Genomic DNA, 21,662 nt, shown 5'->3' on the forward strand with positions numbered 1-21,662 from the left:
AATTTTCTTTTTTGTCTTACATGAGTCGAATTCAAAGTGCTTTGGGACGTACAGTATCTCAATAGAATCCAATGCCTTATGATGCTATAAGTCCATTTAAAAGTCAAGCAAAGACAAAAAAATCTCAAGCACTATCCTAAAATATTCCAAACATATTGTCATCTAAAGGACAACGATTGTTATAAATATGCCACATATTGCTTCAGTACTGAGCCTTGAAAGGTCATTCCTTGATCCTGATTGCTCCCTGTATCTATTTTCCTTGATATGGAGGAAATATGGGTTTGGATTTTCTCTATAGGGCTTTATCTTAAGCTTCTATCTGGGGATCAAATTCTTTTGTTAATGTTAAAATATAATAATAACCAACATGAGGACAGATATTTACCTCCTACTTGTGCTTCTTTTCTGAATTAAAACAACATACGTTAGGTCTAACTCTAATTCTCAGCCTGCCCTTCACATCATAAAAGGGAAGAAAGCAGGAACAGTGAATTTAGTGGTGCTGCTGTGATAACATGTTGTACAGACATGGCCCCTGTGTGTAACAACATATCAATACAATTAATTATTCAATTGAAATGATTAATTATAGCAGGTCCCATCTTGCATAGTCACATGAAGTAAATGGTATCATATAGTTTAAAGTTGCTTCCTAATATTATATTTTGAAACCAAGGTTTAAAGAATAAATTAACTAGCTTTCTAATAGCTAAAGCAATGCCACAAACACAGTGAGGTGTTGTAACAGGGTGAGGTTACATACGTGGGTTGTCACTGAATAATAATGAGGCAGACACAGAGCAATGGGTGTTGACACGCTGCACAGGTGCGCAGATTTAATTCAACACAAGTGCTGATTTAGTGTCAGATTTAAAACAAAACAAAGCTAAAAATAAAAGTTTGCCGCACAAATGCCAAGCGCTACTCCCACTAAAAGGAACGTCCTGCTCCAGGAACCTACTACTCTACGCAAACCCTCTCTATACTGTTTGGGATCAACATTCCCTAAACTGACCTCAGAGTCCCGGCATTCTCACGGCGACTCTTGCCTCTTCAAATGGCCTTTTGAAATGGCCTCGGCTGGGCAATGCCTTCACGAGTACTGTCTTGCAGTGGAAGGGTTTTGTGTAGTTAATACTGTGGAGCAGACACTCTCCTCCTTGATGTCAACAAAGCGCCCCTCTGTGTAGCATTGCGGTGCAGTAGCCTCAAGCTGTGGCGTAGACAACTTTTGAGCTGCGTGCAGCCACCCCGAGTACGCCCCCCAGCCAATCAGGACCTCCCGAGCAAATCAGCGCCTACCTGCTCAATTTGTTGCTTAGCAATTCATCTCCTGTTGCGCATCCCAATGGAGTCTAATGTAATACTTGATCTCCCAAGTATCTGTCAGCCTCTGAAAAGACCAGAAATGTGATGGGTGCTGATAGGGTTAAATATTTAATAATAATAATAATAATAATAATAATAATAATAATAATAATAATAATAATAATATACAGAGAAGAAGAAGAAGAAGAAGAAGAAGAAGAATTTGAAGTTTGACGAGTTTGACAAACATCCCTTGTGGTCATTTCTGAAACCATGTTTTAGATGTCACTAAACAAGTGATGCCTGCATCAGGAAAACTAATTGTATCATATGTATAATACTGGAAGCTTATTATTTTTCTTTCTGATAGAGTGGTGCAATTAGATTCTTTTAAAGGTTGCGTGTGCAGGATATAAATTATTTTGATTCTGTAGGGTTGGATGTGTGTGTGGGGGGGGGGTGCAGTTTCCATAGTAACAACAGTCTGCTTCCCCTCATGGTTTCAGCTAAAAGATAAGGAAGTTGCCAGTGTTTCAATACTGAGACACCTGCTTCTATTGATCTGTTGTTCTAGCTAAACAAAAGTAATGCGAAACAAAAGCATTTTGTATATTAAAGGCTGCATCTTTTTGCGTGACACTCCTACCAATTTTATTTTTTGACAGGAATCCCATCCTGACACATTTTCTCTGGTTGGGTCCCTTACCCTTTTCCATATACTGATGAGAGTTCTGGATATACAAGTTTTCTAGCACTCACCGCTTACTGTAACTTTACTAAACAAAACAAACATACTAAAACAAAACAATTTTTATGACCAACCTCAATTTAAATCCTTGAAAAATGAAAACATTTCAGCTCTCTTCATGCTTGCCTTTCAGCCTTTAAAATGGTACATTCTTTTGATGCCATATAGCATGCTTTCTCTGTTCTTTCCTATGTTGCAATGGTGACTATATGCAGGGCCAGCACAAGGATTTTTGCCGCCCTAGGCAAACGAAATTTTGCCGGCCTCCCTTCACACTCTTTTTTTACATATACACAGTGCTTAATATGATTTTCGTAGGGAATCATACTCTGTTTTGCTTCTTTAGATTGAACAGAGCTTGGAAATGCATTTATCTACTGCTGCATTGGCAGGAACATGTACATTTGCCTTACAGAATGACAGTAGTGCAGGTCACAATGGGACAAGGTCTGTCCAGCTTAAACTACCTTTTCAACAAGAAGAAGTAAACAGATAAGTAAACAATCTAACTGGATCCTGCATCTTTAAGTGTTACCAAATAACCTATTGCACATGTACAGTTAACATAATTAGCAGTGAGGCATAGGGCTAGATGTTACCCCACATTGCATTTTCCTCAATAGTGAGTCACACATCATAATTTGTATCGCTGGCCATGGCTGCCACGGCTGCCACTGTACATTCTTTTGCTTCTTGGTTTTTAATTACACAGTTTTCTCAATGGATGTATTATTTTACTATATATTGCTTTTTATTACCCATGCTGATTGCTCCGTTACACTCCTTAAATCTAAGTCTAAGTTATGTAACTGGGTATGAAAGGAAAATGGGACTCTCAGTAGAAACAATATATTACATTAATAACATTATAACACAAAAGAAGACTTATTGATTAGAAGCTTGCTATTGAATCTCTTGACGTACGCACTGAGAAAGGCCTATCGGGTCCTGGTCCAGGAAGAGTAAGCTGTGAATTGTTATCTCGCATCTCCTAGCTGATAGCTGTCTGTGCAGTGGAGTGGGATAGGGAATCAGAGAGAGAGAGAGAGAGAGAGAGAGAGAGAGAGAGAGAGAGAGAGAGAGAGAGAGAGAGAGAGATTGACATATAGAGCCTATAGAGAGAAAGGGCTAATCAACATGGACGGCGTAAAAGAAAAGCATAGAAAGAAACTTACATGAAGCTATGATGAAGAGGTCAACTTTTCAGGGGGTCCTGAAAATGAGTTTCCCTACTGGGAGTACTGTGCATGCCTCAATAAGTCTTTAGCTGCTAGCTGCTTCCCCTAATGACTGTTCCATCGTTCTCAGTGTATCACTGAGGTTATCTAACCTTCCCCCTAGGAATCATGATTGGGCCCAGAAGATGTATTTGAGAGGACTTAGCATTGGATGTACACGCCTGAAATAAAAGGCTGTCAGAATGAAAGCTGCCAAAAGCATCAGTTTTTAAAAGGTGTAATTCTTTAATTTCCAGACAGATATCTCTATGCTTGCATGTGGTTAGATACAACTTTTTGTGAGAGCATATCTGAAGCTCACAAATTCAGGTAGTGGTCTATTTTGGACAGAATGTGAACAGATTTAAAAACTGTGTTTTCTTGTATATCTTTCTTCATGGTTGTGTTAAGGAGAAAAAGTTAAAAAAAAACATTTAAACGGTCAATATGGAAAGATGGATATGAGGCATTTATCCTATCCTGTGGCTAATGCTTTAAACAATAGTGCTGTTTTTTTATTTTATGAAACCAAATGCACAGAAGGAGAAACAATATAAACAACATATGACATTTAATTGAAAGTCATCTCACCAAAGTGCATACCAGGTGAAGAGTTCATTTTGAAGTAAGTGAGAATTTAAAATAGGCCAAAGCAGTCCCAAGCAGCTAGTCATTTTAGGAAATATGCATCAACGACTTTTACTTGGCATACAGCAGTACACTTCAAAATGTTGCCTCTGCAGAATCAACAATGCAGCACTGGAGGTAAAATATCTCTTACAATGCTTTTGAAGTTTTGTTTAAAGCTTTTCAAACTCACATTTTCCATTCTCTCTTAAAAGCAACACAGCAGCAAACCAAACGCCTTGAAATTCAACATTCAATAATCAACTTCTTGCGTGTGTGTGGTTTTTTCTTTTTTTTTTAACCAAACATGTAATATGAAAAAAAAAAAAAAAAAAAAAAAAAAAACTTTGGCAATACACTTTTAAGAGTCGAACTTTTTTCAAGCCTAAAGAAAAGCAGTTTGACCCCAAATGGAAAATGCACAGAATGTTGAAGCAGGATAAATATAGACTGCATTCTTCTTTTTCTTTTGTTTTTTTGTTGAAATGAATAAAACCAGGCTTGATAGGCCTACAACAGCGTGTGTGGTCCAATCGGGCAATTTGGAGTAGAATGGTAACAAAGGCCATTTTATTTGTAAGCATCTTTTTGCCATGCTGTGGTATGCTATTCTCTATGCACTCCTTTAGCAATTTACTTTGAGCTTGTATTTAATCTTGTTAAGCCCCCCTTCAGTAAACTTTTGTGTGTGCAAAGTGAGCGATTTTTATTTCAATTATATCATGCACATCTCAAGATACGGTTTTCCCTGAGATTTTTCTGGAGACAGATTGAGGAAAATATTGGAATTGTACAGTAAAGATGATCATGCCTGATTTGGTATACATGAGGAGGTAATTAGTTGCGATATCATCAATCCTAGGGCTCAATTGTAAAGATCATAACACTAGCATAACTCTTTTATTATTTAATTATTGGAAGTAGACAGTAATTTTTTAGGGATATTATTATTATTATTATTATTATTATTATTATTATTATTATTATTATTATTTGTAGTATTACTCAATTTCTATAAATAACACAGTATGGTTACACTTTACATGGCATTTGTAATTACACTGTAATTGTACATGGTGTAACATGGTAATTCCACTGTAAATACCCAACCCCATTATCTTATTTTATGTTTTCAGTCGGCCTGGTTGTTTTAATAGATCAGCTCTAAAGTTATGTGAGACCCATTCTCACAATTAGTAGAACATGCTTAAACATTGTTAAACTCAACTCACTTTTCATCCATCTTTTTATCTGCTGGCTGGAGGATTGTACTGTATTAAAAACCCTTGTGTCTGTTTCTGTTACACAGATGAAGAATCTCTTTTGAATCCACAGGTAGTTCTACGCATACAAGATGTTATGTAAATAGAATCAAATGCAACCAGACGCAAATTAGGGGCTTAAAAAGTATCACTATGTGTGTGCTGAGGATCCAAAATGTGGGTTCAGGACCTGCAAGTCTCTGTAGTAGTAGTAGTTTATGCATGGCTGTGGTATTATAAATACATGCACTTGAGGTCATTTCAAAGTACTCTGGCACGTGGTATGAAGTAGGTAACATGTTTTATGGTATAAGCTACAGTAGAAGATGGTTGAAGGTACTTTGTAAACTGGCTCCACATTATTCCAATTGTAGTTTATTCCCAGAAGGTCTCAGGTTTGTTGTAATAAAACAGACTCCCATCTCTCTCTCTCTCTCTCTCTCTCTGAATAATGTATGAATAAACTGCCCTTGGTTTTGCTTGCTGCCTGTGCTCTACACTTTAATAAGCTCTGACTCTCCGCAGTGTGTTGAACTCAGCCAGCTACTCCCCGTTCCCCAGTGCTGCTTAACCAGGCAGCAGGAGATGGATGTTCCTAAATTCCTAACAGCCTTCCACGGTAAGTGTGTTGTACTTTGGCTCAGTGATGGTCAAATGCTGATCTTTCTACTTCTGTAACAAACACACACAATCACTGAAATGTATTTATGTACAGTAGCCGCTTTACTCACTGAGGTCCTCTGTGTTTTATTATGCAAGGTTATGTCCCACAAGAGCATTCCCCATCAACAACAATTTCTGACACCTCCATGCAAAAATTCAAGCTGGTCACTTGAGGATATTAAAAAAACATTAATAAAAATAATCATGAAAAGTAAATTTTCCACGGGGGAGCTGGTACATTGTACAGTTGATCTGCAATACATTTTTGGTAACACTTTACAGTAAGTGTCTCTAATTACTGTGTATTTACATAGTAGTTACTTAGTAAATACATGTGTACTTACACATAATTACAATGTTATTATGCATAGTTACAATGTACTTCACGTGTAAATCTTTTTTTTCACGATATAAGTAAACAAAAAAAGGGTTAGGGTTAGGTTTGGTGTTAGGGTTAGGATGAGGGTTATATCATGCAAAAAATGTACACATTAAGTACATTGTAACTATGCAACATAACATTGTCATTATATGTAAATACACATGTATTTACTAAGTAACTACTATATACATACACAGTAATTAAAGACACAAGTGATTCCACATGTTTGGTGTAAGTTTGTGATGTTATTGTTTTCATGTGTTTGTGTGGAAGTTGTATAAGACTGTGACAGGATGGACCGAGGTTTGAGACTCAGAGACAGTGTAAAGTTCAAAAGTAAAGTTTTTAATAAACAAAAATACAAAATAAACCAGCACGAGGGCCAAACAAAAAGATTTAAACATAAAATAAACACACAAAACAAAAACTTACAAAAATAAAGGTTTCCAGGCTGAGCGTTGCCTTCACTGGAACAAAAAAATCACAGCACCAACAAAACACACCTTCTCCTCTGGAACTCTCCTCTACAACTCTCCAACTCTCTCCCCAGCCAGGGCCTCTCCCCTGGCTTTTATTCCCTGTGGCTGGAGCCCAATTATTCAATAATTACTGATTAGTCAATTAGGGCTCCAGCCACATTCTCACATGTTTTTCTGGCAGGGAGGAATTTTAACCCCCTCCCTGCCAGTCCCAACATTGATCATAAAGACGGGGCAGTACCCCGTCACATATCCCCCCCCTTGTGCCAAGCACAACATGGCCTAAATGGCCACCTCCCCCCTCAGTCTCAGTCCCGGAAGAGGGGGAAGCACAGTGTCCATGGGGGTGGCCATGGTGGGACGTCCGGCACCACCCAATTCTTCGTGGCCGGCAGCTCCCTCTTCCGGGGCTCCGGCCACACACCATCTTGCCGCGAAAGTGCCGCTGGGGGAGCTGGTCTCCTGACCTCCCTCCCCCTCTTCATGGCCAGCAGCTCCCCTCCGTGGGGCTCCGGCCATAGTGTAGCGACCCCAGGCGAAGCAGGATTCCCGAAGACCCCAAGCGACGGCAGCAGCAGCGGACCCTCGGGAGGCGACGGCAGCAGCAGCGGACCCTCGGGAGGCGACGGCAGCAGCAGCGGACCCTCGGGAGGCGACGGCAGCAGCAGCGGACCCTCGGGAGGCGACGGCAGCAGCAGCGGACCCTCGGGAGGCGACGGCAGCAGCAGCGGACCCTCGGGAGGCGACGGCAGCAGCAGCGGACCCTCGGGAGGCGGAGACGGGAACGGCGGCCCGGCTCCCTCTGGTGGCGGAGGCGGGAACGGCGGCCCGGCTCCCTCTGGTGGCGGAGGCGGGAACGGCGGCCCGGCTCCCTCTGGTGGCGGAGGCGGGAACGGCGGCCCGGCTCCCTCTGGTGGTGGAGGCGGGAACGGCGGCCCGGCTCCCTCTGGTGGCGGAGGCGGGAACGGCGGCCCGGCTCCCTCTGGTGGCGGAGGCGGGAACGGCGGCCCGGCTCCCTCTGGTGGCGGAGGCGGGAACGGCGGCCCGGCTCCCTCTGCTGGCGGAGGCGGGAACGGAGGCCCGTCTCCCTCTGCTGGCGGAGGCGGGAACAACAACAACTCGTCTCCCTCTGCTGGCGGAGGCGGGAACAGCAACTCTTCTCCCATCTGCTGGCGGTGGAGGGATAGACAGCTCCGACTGTTGCCCCTCTGCTGGCGGTGGAGGGATAGACAGCTCCGACTGTTCCCCCTCTGCTGGCGGTGGAGGTGGGAACAGCCTATATTCTTCCCCTGCGGGTCCCTTCAGCCCTGGGCCTGTGGGCTTCCCCTTCTCGGGCCGTGGACGCACCGACTCCTCCCGCTCGGGCCGTGGACGCACCGACTCCTCCCGCTCGGGCCGTGGACGCACCGACTCCTCCCGCTCGGGCCGTGGACGCACCGACTCCTCCCGCTCGGGCCGTGGACGCACCGACTCCTCCCGCTCGGGCCGTGGACGCACCGACTCCTCCCGCTCGGGCTCCTCCCTCTCGGGCTGTGGACATTCGGGCTCCTCCCTCTCGGGCTGTGGACGTTCGGGCTCCCCCTCTCTGGGTGACGGCAGCGGCTCCCCCTCTCTGGGCGACGGCAGCGGCTCCCCCTCTCTGGGCGACGGCAGCGGCCCCCATTCTGGCTCTCGGGACGGCGGCTCACCCCTCTCTGGCTCTCGGGACGACGGCTCCATCCCTTCTGGCTCTCGGGACAGCGGCTCCTCCCCTCCTGGCTCTCGGGACAGCGGCTCCTCCCCTTCTGGCTCTCGGGACAGCGGCTCCTCCCCTTCTGGCTCTCGGGACAGCGGCTCCTCCCCTTCTGGCTCTCGGGACAACGGCTCACCCCTCTCTGGCTCTCGGGACAAAGGCTCACCCCTCTCTGGCTCTCGGGACGATGGCTCACCCCTCTCTGGCTCTCGGGACGATGGCTCACCCCTCTCTGGCTCTCGGGACGATGGCTCACCCCTCTCTGGCTCTCGGGACGATGGCTCACCCCTCTCTGGCTCTCGGGACGACAGCTCCACCTTCTTTATTGGAATGATTGGGGCGTCTCCCATATCTACCGCCAGGTAATTAATGACCATCAGGGCCAGCTCTGCGAAGGACGCCGGGTGATGCTGTTCCTCCCACTTTTCCCACCTCCCCCCATCTCGACGCCACAGCGTGTTGACAACTATGGGGAGGTCGTGGGAGAGGTCTGCCTCAGGGTGCATCAACCAGTCCCATATTTCCTGGGATGGTGGTGAAGGCGGTGATGTAGGAAGTAGTGGGGTGGCTGCCGAGGACGGGGTTTGCAGCTGCTCCTGGTCCCGATTGTGGGGGCATCCTGCCCAGTTGTGGCCATCCACCTCACAGTACCCACACCAGTCAGCTGGTAGCCCATCTGGACAGGACCTCCACTGATGATCCTCCTTCCCGCACCAGGAGCACCAGGGGAAAAGACTGGCTGGGTCCTCCAGCTGGGGTGGCTGTTGTTGCAGCAGCCTACATTTCTTCGGCTGCTGCTTCTCCTGCCTTTGCCGCTGTCTGCTCTTCTTCCCCATTTATCAAAAAAAATAAATAAGAAAATAACTCCCAAAATTCAAGAAAGAAAAAAAAATTACTGCTCTGAGCCTCCAGGTGGCGCTATCCCACTTCTGACACCAAATGTGACAGGATGGACCGAGGTTTGAGACTCAGAGACAGTGTAAAGTTCAAAAATAAAGTTTTTAATAAACAAAAATACAAAATAAACCAGCACGAGGGCCAAACAAAAAGATTTAAACATAAAATAAACACACAAAACAAAAACTTACAAAAATAAAGGTTTCCAGGCTGAGCGTTGCCTTCACTGGAACAAAAAAATCACAGCACCAACAAAACACACCTTCTCCTCTGGAACTCTCCTCTACAACTCTCCAACTCTCTCCCCAGCCAGGGCCTCTCCCCTGGCTTTTATTCCCTGTGGCTGGAGCCCAATTATTCAATAATTACTGATTAGTCAATTAGGGCTCCAGCCACATTCTCACATGTTTTTCTGGCAGGGAGGAATTTTAACCCCCTCCCTGCCAGTCCCAACATTGATCATAAAGACGGGGCAGTACCCCATCACAAAGACATATACTGTAAATCAGCCTTTTATATTATGAAAAGACACTCACTGAAGTAGGATTTCTGAACAGTAAGAGAATGTACAGCTAAGTCAAGTTTTTTAGTGGTTTAGTGGTATTATGCCAGAAGACTATGCAAGGAATGATTTTGTAAAGCCTCGGTTACCTATCATACTGTACTAAATATGGGTTTGGTAATCAGGGGTGCTGCATGTGCAAGACTGAATACACTTTCTATTACAAAGCAAGAACCAAATAAGATGTACCTATATTAATTCAATTCTGTGCCACGCTCTACAAATGCAAATATCTCACCACTCCACTATTTTTTTCATTAAACATTAAGTGGATAAAATAATAAAAAAACTTCAGTGTTTTAAGATTAAAAAAAAAATAAGTTTGAAAGCGTTGCATGGATTTAAAACAATACGATGTATAATTACTAGAAAACGGAGTCGTCCCTGGAGAGAGTTTGATATCAGGGATTCAAGAAGCAAGAACACCTTCTGAATATTAATAGAAATTAAGGAAAGATTAGGCAGGAAATTATTTTAAGTGCCCATGCAAGCCTCAACTATCAGACTTAATTTGAGGTTGGAAACTGGAGTTTGTTTCACACTAAATATGAAAGCTGGGCCCGCAGGAATTATTTCATTGAGTATGTTAACTAAGAGAAGAGGGGGCAGTGGAGAGGGAGAGAGCAATAGGGGAGGCAGGGATGGAAACAGAGAGGGGGTGCACAGAGTTTAAACCCCAATGGAAAGAAACAAATTCCACTTCATACCAAATTCAGCATTTCAAAAATACACAGCGAAAATAATTTTTGATAATGCTTTATATTAAGTGAGGAACCAGTAATCTCCATTTTGTAGCAATCGTGTCATATTAATTTAATTAACCAAACCCTAGGTTTCCTTCCTAAACTTAATTTAAACATTATTAGCAGTTATTACTGGAAATAACGGTAACGCTTTACTTAGTTACTTAGTAAATGTATGTGTACTTACACATAATTATAATGTTATTATGCATAGTTACAATGTACTTAACGTAAATCCTTTTGCACATTAAATGTAAGTAAACAATTGTATCAGAAAAGGGTTTGGTTTATAGTGGTTAGGATTAGGTTTAGAGTTTGGGTTAGAGTTAGGGATAGGTTTAGGGTTATATCATGCCAAAACAAGTAAACATTAAATACATTGTAACTATGCATAATAATATTCTACTTATGTGTTACCGAACCAACCTAATTTATTTCCAGTTAGTATAAAAGTTATAATTTTTTTTTTCTACAGATAAATTAAACATATAAATTGGTAAATAGGTGGTGAGGAAAAGTGAAGTGAACATCCAAGAATGTGTCTCTGTTCATAGTAAACCTCTTTAAACCTAAATAGTTTCAGAACATATTTTCATTATCATTTAGAATAATATTGCAATAAAAAAAAAATGAAACTTGATTGCCAAGAAAATAACTAATATATCATGTAAAGAAACTTGGCCAAGTTAATGCTTGCCTTGTTTTTGAGTGAAGTTACACTGAAGAGCTGTCAATCAGTCTCACAGACACGTACTGATCAGTTGACAGGTCCAGTAATTACAGAAATCAATAGTACTGCTACAGGAAACACTGTGTGAAATCATTAAATTGTAGCTTAATCTTAATTTGCACATGCAGACGAGATGTTTGAGTTAATTAGCACCTGTACAGACAACTTAGAAAACACTTTTCTTTTTTTATGTTAAGAACTCCCGCTGCCTCTCATCGTTCCCACAGCCAATGCCATCAGCACAATCCAAAAACAGCCTTATTGGTTATGAAACTTGAATGTTAAATATTGGATTTACTAAAGCTGTCAGAGTATTTTTAACATGATGGAAAATGGGGATAATCATAATCAACTTTTCTCCAAAGATTAATGAGGAACCATTGTGTTAAATTTCTTTCTGTCATTATGCTTCAGTGTTGAATTTGAAATTGTGCACTGTACTGTATGTTGACAAGACTACTCTGTGAGTAGTTTCAGCAATAGTGTGGTTATGCTCTTTCAAGGAAGGCAGCTGCTATTTCTACAGTGAACCTGACTATTCCTAAATCTAGTGACTCTGTGCTGGATCAGTAATGCCAGTTAGTTAACAGCAGACCTTCTCTCATTGTAATTGTAGGAAATGTGGACAAGTGTTGTATGTGATTCATTCTTCCAGCAACAGTTTCTTAGGTTTAACTAGCTAAAAGCATTTTAAACAGGTTATCAGTTTATTGTGAACCCCTTAAACATAATGTTCTTACAGACAAACAATGAAGTAAGGATAATATAAATACATTCTCATATATACAGTGCCTTGCGAAAGTATTCGGCCCCCTTGAACTTTGCGACCTTTTGCCACATTTCAGGCTTCAAACATAAAGATATGAAACTGTAATTTTTTGTGAAGAATCAACAACAAGTGGGACACAATCATGAAGTGGAACGAAATTTATTGGATATTTCAAACTTTTTTAACAAATAAAAAACTGAAAAATTGGGCGTGCAAAATTATTCAGCCCCTTTACTTTCAGTGCAGCAAACTCTCTCCAGAAGTTCAGTGAGGATCTCTGAATGATCCAATGTTGACCTAAATGACTAATTATTATTATTATTATTATTATTATTTATTTTTTAGCAGACGCCCTTATCCAGGGCGACTTACAATTGTTACAAGTTATCACATTATTTTTTACATACAAGTACCCATTTATACAGTTGGGTTTTTACTGGAGCAATCTAGGTAAAGTACCTTGCTCAAGGGTACAGCAGCAGTGTCCCTCAGCTGGGATTGAACCCACGACCCTCCGGTCAAGAGTCCAGAGCCCTAACCACTACTCCACACTGCTGCCCTAATGATGATAAATAGAATCCACCTGTGTGTAATCAAGTCTCCGTATAAATGCACCTGCACTGTGATAGTCTCAGAGGTCCGTTTAAAGCGCAGAGAGCATCATGAAGAACAAGGAACACACCAGGCAGGTCCGAGATACTGTTGTGGAGAAGTTTAAAGCCGGATTTGGATACAAAAAGATTTCCCAAGCTTTAAACATCCCAAGGAGCATTGTGCAAGCGATAATATTGAAATGGAAGGAGTATCAGACCACTGCAAATCTACCAAGACCTGGCCGTCCCTCTAAACTTTCAGCTCATACAAGGAGAAGACTGATCAGAGATGCAGCCAAGAGGCCCATGATCACTCTGGATGAACTGCAGAGATCTACAGCTGAGGTGGAAGACTCTGTCCATAGGACAACAATCAGTCGTATACTGCACAAATCTGGCCTTTATGGAAGAGTGGCAAGAAGAAAGCCATTTCTTAAAGATATCCATAAAAAGTGTCGTTTACAGTTTGCCACAAGCCACCTGGGAGACACACCAAACATGTGGAAGAAGGTGCTCTGGTCAGATGAAACCAAAATCGAACTTTTTGGCAACAATGCAAAACGTTATGTTTGGCGTAAAAGCAACACAGCTCATCACCCTGAACACACCATCCCCACTGTCAAACATGGTGGTGGCAGCATCATGGTTTGGGCCTGCTTTTCTTCAGCAGGGACAGGGAAGATGGTTAAAATTGATGGGAAGATGGATGGAGCCAAATACAGGACCATTCTGGAAGAAAACCTGATGGAGTCTGCAAAAGACCTGAGACTGGGACGGAGATTTGTCTTCCAACAAGACAATGATCCAAAACATAAAGCAAAATCTACAATGGAATGGTTCACAAATAAACATATCCAGGTGTTAGAATGGCCAAGTCAAAGTCCAGACCTGAATCCAATCGAGAATCTGTGGAAAGAACTGAAAACTGCTGTTCACAAATGCTCTCCATCCAACCTCACTGAGCTCGAGCTGTTTTGCAAGGAGGAATGGGCAAAAATTTCAGTCTCTCGATGTGCAAAACTGATAGAGACATACCCCAAGCGACTTACAGCTGTAATCGCAGCAAAAGGTGGCGCTACAAAGTATTAACTTAAGGGGGCTGAATAATTTTGCACGCCCAATTTTTCAGTTTTTTATTTGTTAAAAAAGTTTGAAATATCCAATAAATTTCGTATATATATATATTATGTGAGGCAGTGTGTTGTGTGAGACAGCAGGGAGGGGGTTAAAACCTCCCTGAAGGAAAAAATGGCACCTTTTTGTATTTGATTGTTTTGCTTTTTAGTCAATTAGTTTTTGTTAATTGTTTTATTATTAATGATCCCCTGCACCTGGCTATTATTGTAAATTAGAGCCAGGTGCAGGGTATTTAAGAGGAGCAGTCAGTCTGCTCAAGGCTGCTTAGTAGAGGGAGGCAGAAAGAGGTGCTCTGCTTCCCAGCAGTCAGAAAAGAAGTAAGTGCTGTGTTAAACCTGTGTGGTTTGTGTTAGAGTGTGATGCCAGGTAAACGGCTTAGCCGTCCTGCAAGTTAGTCAGGGAAATTACCTGTATAGTTAGCGCTCCAAATCGGAGTTAGGTGTTTGTTTGTATTTTGTTTTGTTTTGTGTTTGATTAAAAGTAGCGCAACAGTTATTTTTTGGGCAACGAACCTGTGAGAGGTGAAATCTTTCACTATATATATATATATATATATATATATATATAATATATATATATATATATATATATACATATATATATATATACATATACATTGTATATAAAATCTATCTATGCCCATTGCAAAAATATTATACTGGTTTACTATTGAATCATTGAGCAATGACATGAGATTACTCACTATTTACCATTAACGCCAATAATAGCCATACCAAATGTTCCAAAGCATCATTTAATTACCAGTGATATATCATTTTATCATTATTTTATTATTAAATACATACTGGTATAGTACTCAATGCTCATTTGTGTGTGTGTGTGTGCACCTGTACATAGTATGCTGGTTGCCTTTCAAGTCATCCCTTAAAAGTTAGTCTGTTAAGAGCTAAGGGCAGAATGCCTCACTTTTTCTGCAAATGTTACAAACTGACAGTATGTGGCAATTATTACCATAGACCAGGGGCCTCCAACATAACAAGAGTGCTGAATAGTTTTCTATGCCATATATATAATTTGGAGTTTGTTGTGTGCAGTCACCAGTCAGTGGACGATGGTTCCTGTCATTCTCACATCAGCCATGCAGAGCTACCTGACAATTTAGTTATGTTTGCAAGTAGACTCTAACAAACCAGGAATATTGTTTTTGTCTGCAAATAACATATACATACATAAATAGAAAATTGCAGTGTAATTAATAATTCTTTCAGTCTCCCAATCTCAGATTCTTCTGAATTTGCACTTGCTGGTACTGTTGTGTGTTGTAATCAAATTCATTATCTTTGGAACTCTGGCCTAACAAGGGGAAGACATGCTGTGGTGAATGAACACTGATTCAGAATATCGCAAAATATACTTCTAAAGGGAAACTGAATTAACCGGTCACCAAAGGGGTCATATACAATATTAAATAAGTTAAAAGCTTTTCACAGGGTACAATGTAGGCGAGATTTTCCTAGATTTTTAGTAAGCTTTGTTGAAAACGGCCATTCACTTAATAGCCCAGTTTTAGAAACATATGAAGTTAATAGTCATTAGAGGAAAACGAAAATATATACATTTCATAATTACAGAAAGTAATAGCATACCCCATTATAATTTTGGACCCACTGTAACTGTAACTGATGATCCAGCAACTTTCTTGCTAGGGCTCGTTACCCACAGTTATACCAGGAATGCTTTAACTTAATCTGTATTGCTTTCAAGACATGAAATAGCCACATTTAAGAGTAGCTAGCTCTTTAGAGAGTTTGAGGATGACTTTAAAAAGTTTTGCACAATTCAGTAACACAGCTCAATTGCAGTGAAGCCTTTTATGCTGTCCAATCAGAAACAAGGTGATTTATTTATTAACCAATAGAACATATTTATTAATAATATTGAATTACATTCAATAAGTAATTCCTTATTATTGTAGCACAGTGGAAAATAGTAACATCCAGCCATATGAAATAAATTGTCCCAGTTAATCTCCACCAAAAACAATATGTGAATAGTATGCTAACAAATACACTCAAAGAAAAGATCAACATAAATGACACTGTGTAACATACTATTTCTTTTCATTGTAATAGGGACCACTTATAATTTAATGGGATTAGAGAAGAAAGGCACACAGATTATTTGCTGTAGTTGCTGTAATACAACATGCTGTGATGGTTAAGTGGTGGGCATTTTCTGATTAGGGATTTGATTCCATAAAAATGTCAAGTCAGTTAAAAAAAAAAAAAAAAGTATAACAAGTTATTTCCTTTGGGGACAAAGGTTGTTTTTATCAGCATTTTTTTAAATATAGTAAATTGGATTTGAAAAGTGAAACAATGCAAAAGGCCATGTCTGATAACTAACAAGGGGACATGCCTGAAGATGTAAAGCATAACTTCTGTAAAGTCTCTGAATCCCAATATCAAAGTTATTGATGAAGTTATTGTTTATTATACAACGGGCGCAATATTATTAATAAATATGTTCTATTGGTTAATAAATAACATCATTATTATGTGTACACATATAGAGTAAGTACAGGAGGCATGTAATGTATGCAGTCTTTCTGAGGGGTTGCGATTGCAATTACTTCAATGCTGTGTGTTTTTCATGGTGCTTTAAGGAGCTGCTCTTCTGTTCAAGTTGTCTGCCATACACACATGTAACATATGCTGCATCAGCCAAAGTGTCTTCACAGAAGTAAGATCCAGCACCATCGAGTAATCTTCCAATTTGCATCAAGTTTCCTTTTGTTTTGCAGGCAATACATTACTGTTCACTACAGTAGATGGTGTGGTCTCTTACTAATGACTCCTCGGCTGATCTAGCAGAACTGATGAGCAGCCCGTAAACGCATATGACCTCATCACAGACTTAAAACCTACAACTAGAACTTGTAATAACCACCTCTCAGAATGCTTGCAACCATCGTGAAACAGAAAAAAGAAAAGTACAAAAATGGAAGCTATTTTCTCTTGCAGTAATAATATTAAAAAATAAAATAACTTAGTAAGTCAATTCAATGTAGAGCCGTTCCTCTGTCTCTGTGGGCTTCCCCTGACTGTTAATTATCAGTTCACAGGCACACACACACACTCATAGGCAGCTTGTCAGTTACATCCTGGGGTCCAGCTTGTTGGGACATGCTTTCAGCTGTTTGAAATCCATCCTTGCTGTTTATATTTCAAACATATTCAGAAAATGAGTAATACATATTTGATATTTCTTTATTATTCTGCATGTCTGCATACACAGATAGTGTTTGGAATACGCCTTGGGCATGCCTTCACAGAAAAGAGGTCTCTTGCAAAAAGAGGTCTTTGGAAATGAATATCTTATTTGTAGTATTCAACTCTTTGTTTGGTGGTTACATATTATGAATATTACAAACTATCTTGTTAATCATTTGTGGCACTACGTGATACCAGTATACTTAATATTGGGTAGGGTTTTCATGACTCTTGTAATCCAAAATTTGGATCATTTTATGAATTTGTTAGTGAAGAAAAAAAACTATACTAATTCAAAGATGATTAAACTTGTGTAACTTATTGGAGATGAACTCTATATGTTTCATATATTATTTATTTCTTAGCAGACGCCCTTATCCAGGGCGACTTATAGATAACAGTGATTGCATTTCTTCTCTTTTAATACAGTATATCACAGCAAACTTTAGTGGAGAGAAGCAGATAAGCTTTGCGTCTAGTTACCTATAATGCATGCTCAGTTCATAAGCTGTAACTTCAGAAATATACAACCATCTACAATGCACACAACCTGAGTGCACTAGCCACTGCATTTCCAGCAATTTGACAGGTGCATATTTGAATCAACAATAACGCTCAGCAGACAGATATAAATTACAGCTGTCAAAAATCCCAGATCAATTGAGGGACTGGGAAATGCAAGCTGAAGTAATGCTGCCCTTAATGATGCAGCAAACCATCCTTCATTTGCCAGCTTCATTAGATTAAACCACAACCCCTCCCAGGCTTCACGGGTTACAGGTCAATGAGATTAAACAGGTTTCCGGTGTGTAATATTTTTGAGGAATCAAGGCTGAAATATTTTACTCCGTCAGAGTGACGGATTGAACATTTCCCCCACCGAAGCACTGGAATGCGACATAGTCATTCGTTTTCAACCTTGTTAGCTTTTGGACTTTAAAAGGTTACACATCCAGTATGATTCTTATTACCTGCAATATGCATATATTATTTTATGTACCCAGTTTTAACAGGGCCTCATATACTAGCGATAGGAGTTAAGTTTGGAATTGTCCTCATTACAAAACCTTAGAAGTTGCCACTCTTAGCTGTCACTGATGGGAACTCAGTATCATGACATAAAAGATTACCTGCTTACTGAATTATTTTATGTCAGTGCCCCTCTTATTATTCTACTTACATATTTATTTATTTTTTTAGATGTTCTCTTTACTTTAAAAGGTTATAAAGGATGTGCTGGTCTGCATCTGTGGAAATTTGTAGTACTTTCTTTCCTGAGTCCTTTTCCAGTTAGAATTCTAGTTTACACATCCGGTGACATCATGCTTTACTAAAACTGTGGAACAGATGAGCCTAACAATGCCATAATACAACAACCCCCAATTCAGGAATTAACAAGTGTCTCACTATGTGTGTCATTTTAATAGGAAAGATTTCCATGGAGACGTTTGTTATGAATCATTTACACAGATTAGAAACTGTGCTGATAAACAGGCCTACTAAGAGTTCTTGTATTGCTCGGAATGAGGCTCTTTGCTACCCATCTCCTAAGTGCTTGCATGTGTGGGAGTGCGTGTGGTCAGCTGATGTGCTGGCTAATTCAAGTTCTCAGTTTCTTAATTCTCAGGGGCAGCAGCAATCTTCTTCATTGACAAAAACAGATTGATTTATTGATAACTCCATGAAGAATATATCCTTTTACTAAGCCATTACAATCCTTAAATCAGTGTGTAATTGCACTTTCATAAATGTGCACTGGATTATGAATGGATTATCTAACAAAAGTGTAATCAATGTGTACCAGCCAAACTGATGTATATCAGAAAGAGCAAATAGGGTGTTAAGAGGCACAGGGCTTGTTTGTTGAGGGGTGAGGGTAGGCAGTGTAGCTGGTTTAAAATATTGCAATGGAAGAAAAAACAGAGAACACCACCACTTGCACCCTGGGGTAATTTTAATAGTGGCTTCCTTTCAGTAACTTCGCCTTGGTTTGGCTTTCTCAGGTTAAATATTTTGGTGACAAAATATTTGGTGATACGTGCCAAATATCCATGAAAACAGTACTGAATGATGAGTAATGCCACATTAGGGATTAAGACCCTGCGCGTACATTATTTTAAACTATGTTTTTCCTTAAGTTTGGCAGGCATTGTGTTTACAACCCCAGATATCATGGTGCAGAATTTGGTCAAGGTTAATTAGTTTAATTGATTGCCGATTTAAACTGGCCACATGTATAGCAGCACCTAGATCAGTTTGCAGTCTAGTTCAGGGAGAAAGGTTTGTGTGACTTTTGCCTTGCCTACCTGACCACTGTATTTTATAAGACTTCATACAATTCACTTGTTTGATGTAAGCATAAAAAAAAATACATTTACATACTTTTAAAAAGTAACATACATGTTTCTACATTATACTGTAGTATTGAATGAAAGTACATCCTTATTATGTACATTAAGGTGTTGTTTATTATTATTATTATTATTATTATTATTATTATTATTATTATTATTAAGATTCTGGAAAGGATTGATTTGTGTAGTGGTTGAGTACTAATGTTAGGCACAAGTGCAACGCTATGAAATAGAAAGGTAGCTTTTATTAATGTTTTACTGTTTACTTCTCCCACTAGACTCACCTAAAAACAAGCGTATCCATAATATTGATATTATAATCCATCTCTGACTAGGGATCCGTAGCAGCTCCGCTGATATCTAATACGAGTCTCTCCTCTGATTTATCAAATGACCCTCTGCTTCAATAATATAAATTGGGATGGTTTGTCTTATTGTCAAATTGAGCTTCAGCTCCTGATAAATTGATTAGGATATAATGGATAACATGACAGATGGAAGTTGGAGAACAGTAAGCTCGGTGCCCAACAGACCATAAAGATCTGTGAGGATCAAGACTAAATGCTCTTGTTAAGAAATCACATTTTCTAACCATTTTCCTCAAAATACCACCCCATCCAATCTCTTGCTACAGCAGTGAGTTCAAATTTAAAGCTGATGTGTCTTGCAGGCTTGGCTCATACAGTAGTCCGTCATTAATACAGACACTGTTATGCCGTGCATTTGGATAAGCCGTAACCCAGTAATATCCAATCAAGTGCGATGCTAGGTCACTGTGGATTGCATGATTCAAACAAACACTGAAAAAAGGTGTTATATTGACACCACAGACAGGACAAACATAAACAGAAGAACAGATACAAGTAGATTACTTAATCATTACAATTAAGATCATGATTACAAAATTGATCAGCTGGAAAAGGTTGTGAAGCTTTCAGAAATACTGATGGATTCCAGTGGTTTGAAATGCAAGATGTAGACTACAATAATTACAATTCTGTATTCAAAGTCTTTAATTGCATTTGCAAAGAAAGTCGGAGTCATACCAACAGAAGTAAAGTAAAAGGACAGTGTGCTAGGTATTAATTAGATTTTTCTGTACTGAATACTGTATAGGCTTTGTGTACAGATTTATGTTCTTACATAATGTAATGTGTACAGAGAACACAATCATGTTATTTCAGCACAATGATTGATACATTTAATATAAATTGAGCACTATGAATATATGTGTGTGTGTAATCAATATTTTTTTTTAAATGGGCAACCTGTCTGTCTCCTGACATATCCGGTTTAGTGAGGGACTACAGTAGTACGATCCCTCCACCTTTAGTGACATCACAACTCAACCTCTGCAGTAACCCTTCCCAGCCCATGTGTGCTCTGCATGTTATTGACCTCAAAACAACCCATACAAAGCATTCCTAAGGATTCAAATTACTAGTGGCCCAACCAATGTTCTAGGTCTGTGAACAGCCTTAAACTAGTGCCCAAAATACATGGACTGGCAAAGCCAAACTCACAATAAATGTATATGTTATTTGGCCTCTTCCTGCATTTGTTGTGGGAAAACAATTCACACACACAATATATATACAGGCTAACTTCACTTCGAACCCTTCTTATAACAAACACCCGTTTTTAACAATCCCAACAGCAAGAACCATTTTGTTCAATGCAAATTAGCCCTATTAGAACAATCACGTACAGGATCGACCCGGATACAACGATCTCACTACTGACTGACACTGAACTTTCTCAAGTGTCAAGTGTGTTATTCTCTCAGTGAAAACAAAGACCATGGTTGACTAATTCAAAGATAACGATAATTCAAAGATGACCTATTATAGTACGAATCATGCATGACGAATGCAATCGTTGCCTGTCCGTCATCTTCACACAAACTGCAACCAGGCAACGGGCGTGAGGAGCAATCCACGCTGGATAGACATGTAATTACTGTATTCAGCATGTAAGTGTACATTCTTTCCTTTTTAATTTCTTTACTGTTTTATTTTAACCCTTTGCAGTCCATTTATTAACTGCGCGTCAGGCACGCCAGGTCTAATTAATTTTCACACGCGCAGTTAATTTTATACGCGCTGTTTAAAAGTATTTTTTTTCACAGTCAAACGGGTTTAAATGGCCCTGCATATCAACAAAGCACTCACTAGGCATCTCCAGCCCCGCCTCACCCTTTCGTTTGCTATAGCGTTCACCTAT

Source organism: Acipenser ruthenus, chromosome 23 (genome assembly GCF_902713425.1).
Source record: "Acipenser ruthenus chromosome 23, fAciRut3.2 maternal haplotype, whole genome shotgun sequence".
Taxonomy (NCBI): Eukaryota; Metazoa; Chordata; class Actinopteri; order Acipenseriformes; family Acipenseridae; genus Acipenser; species Acipenser ruthenus.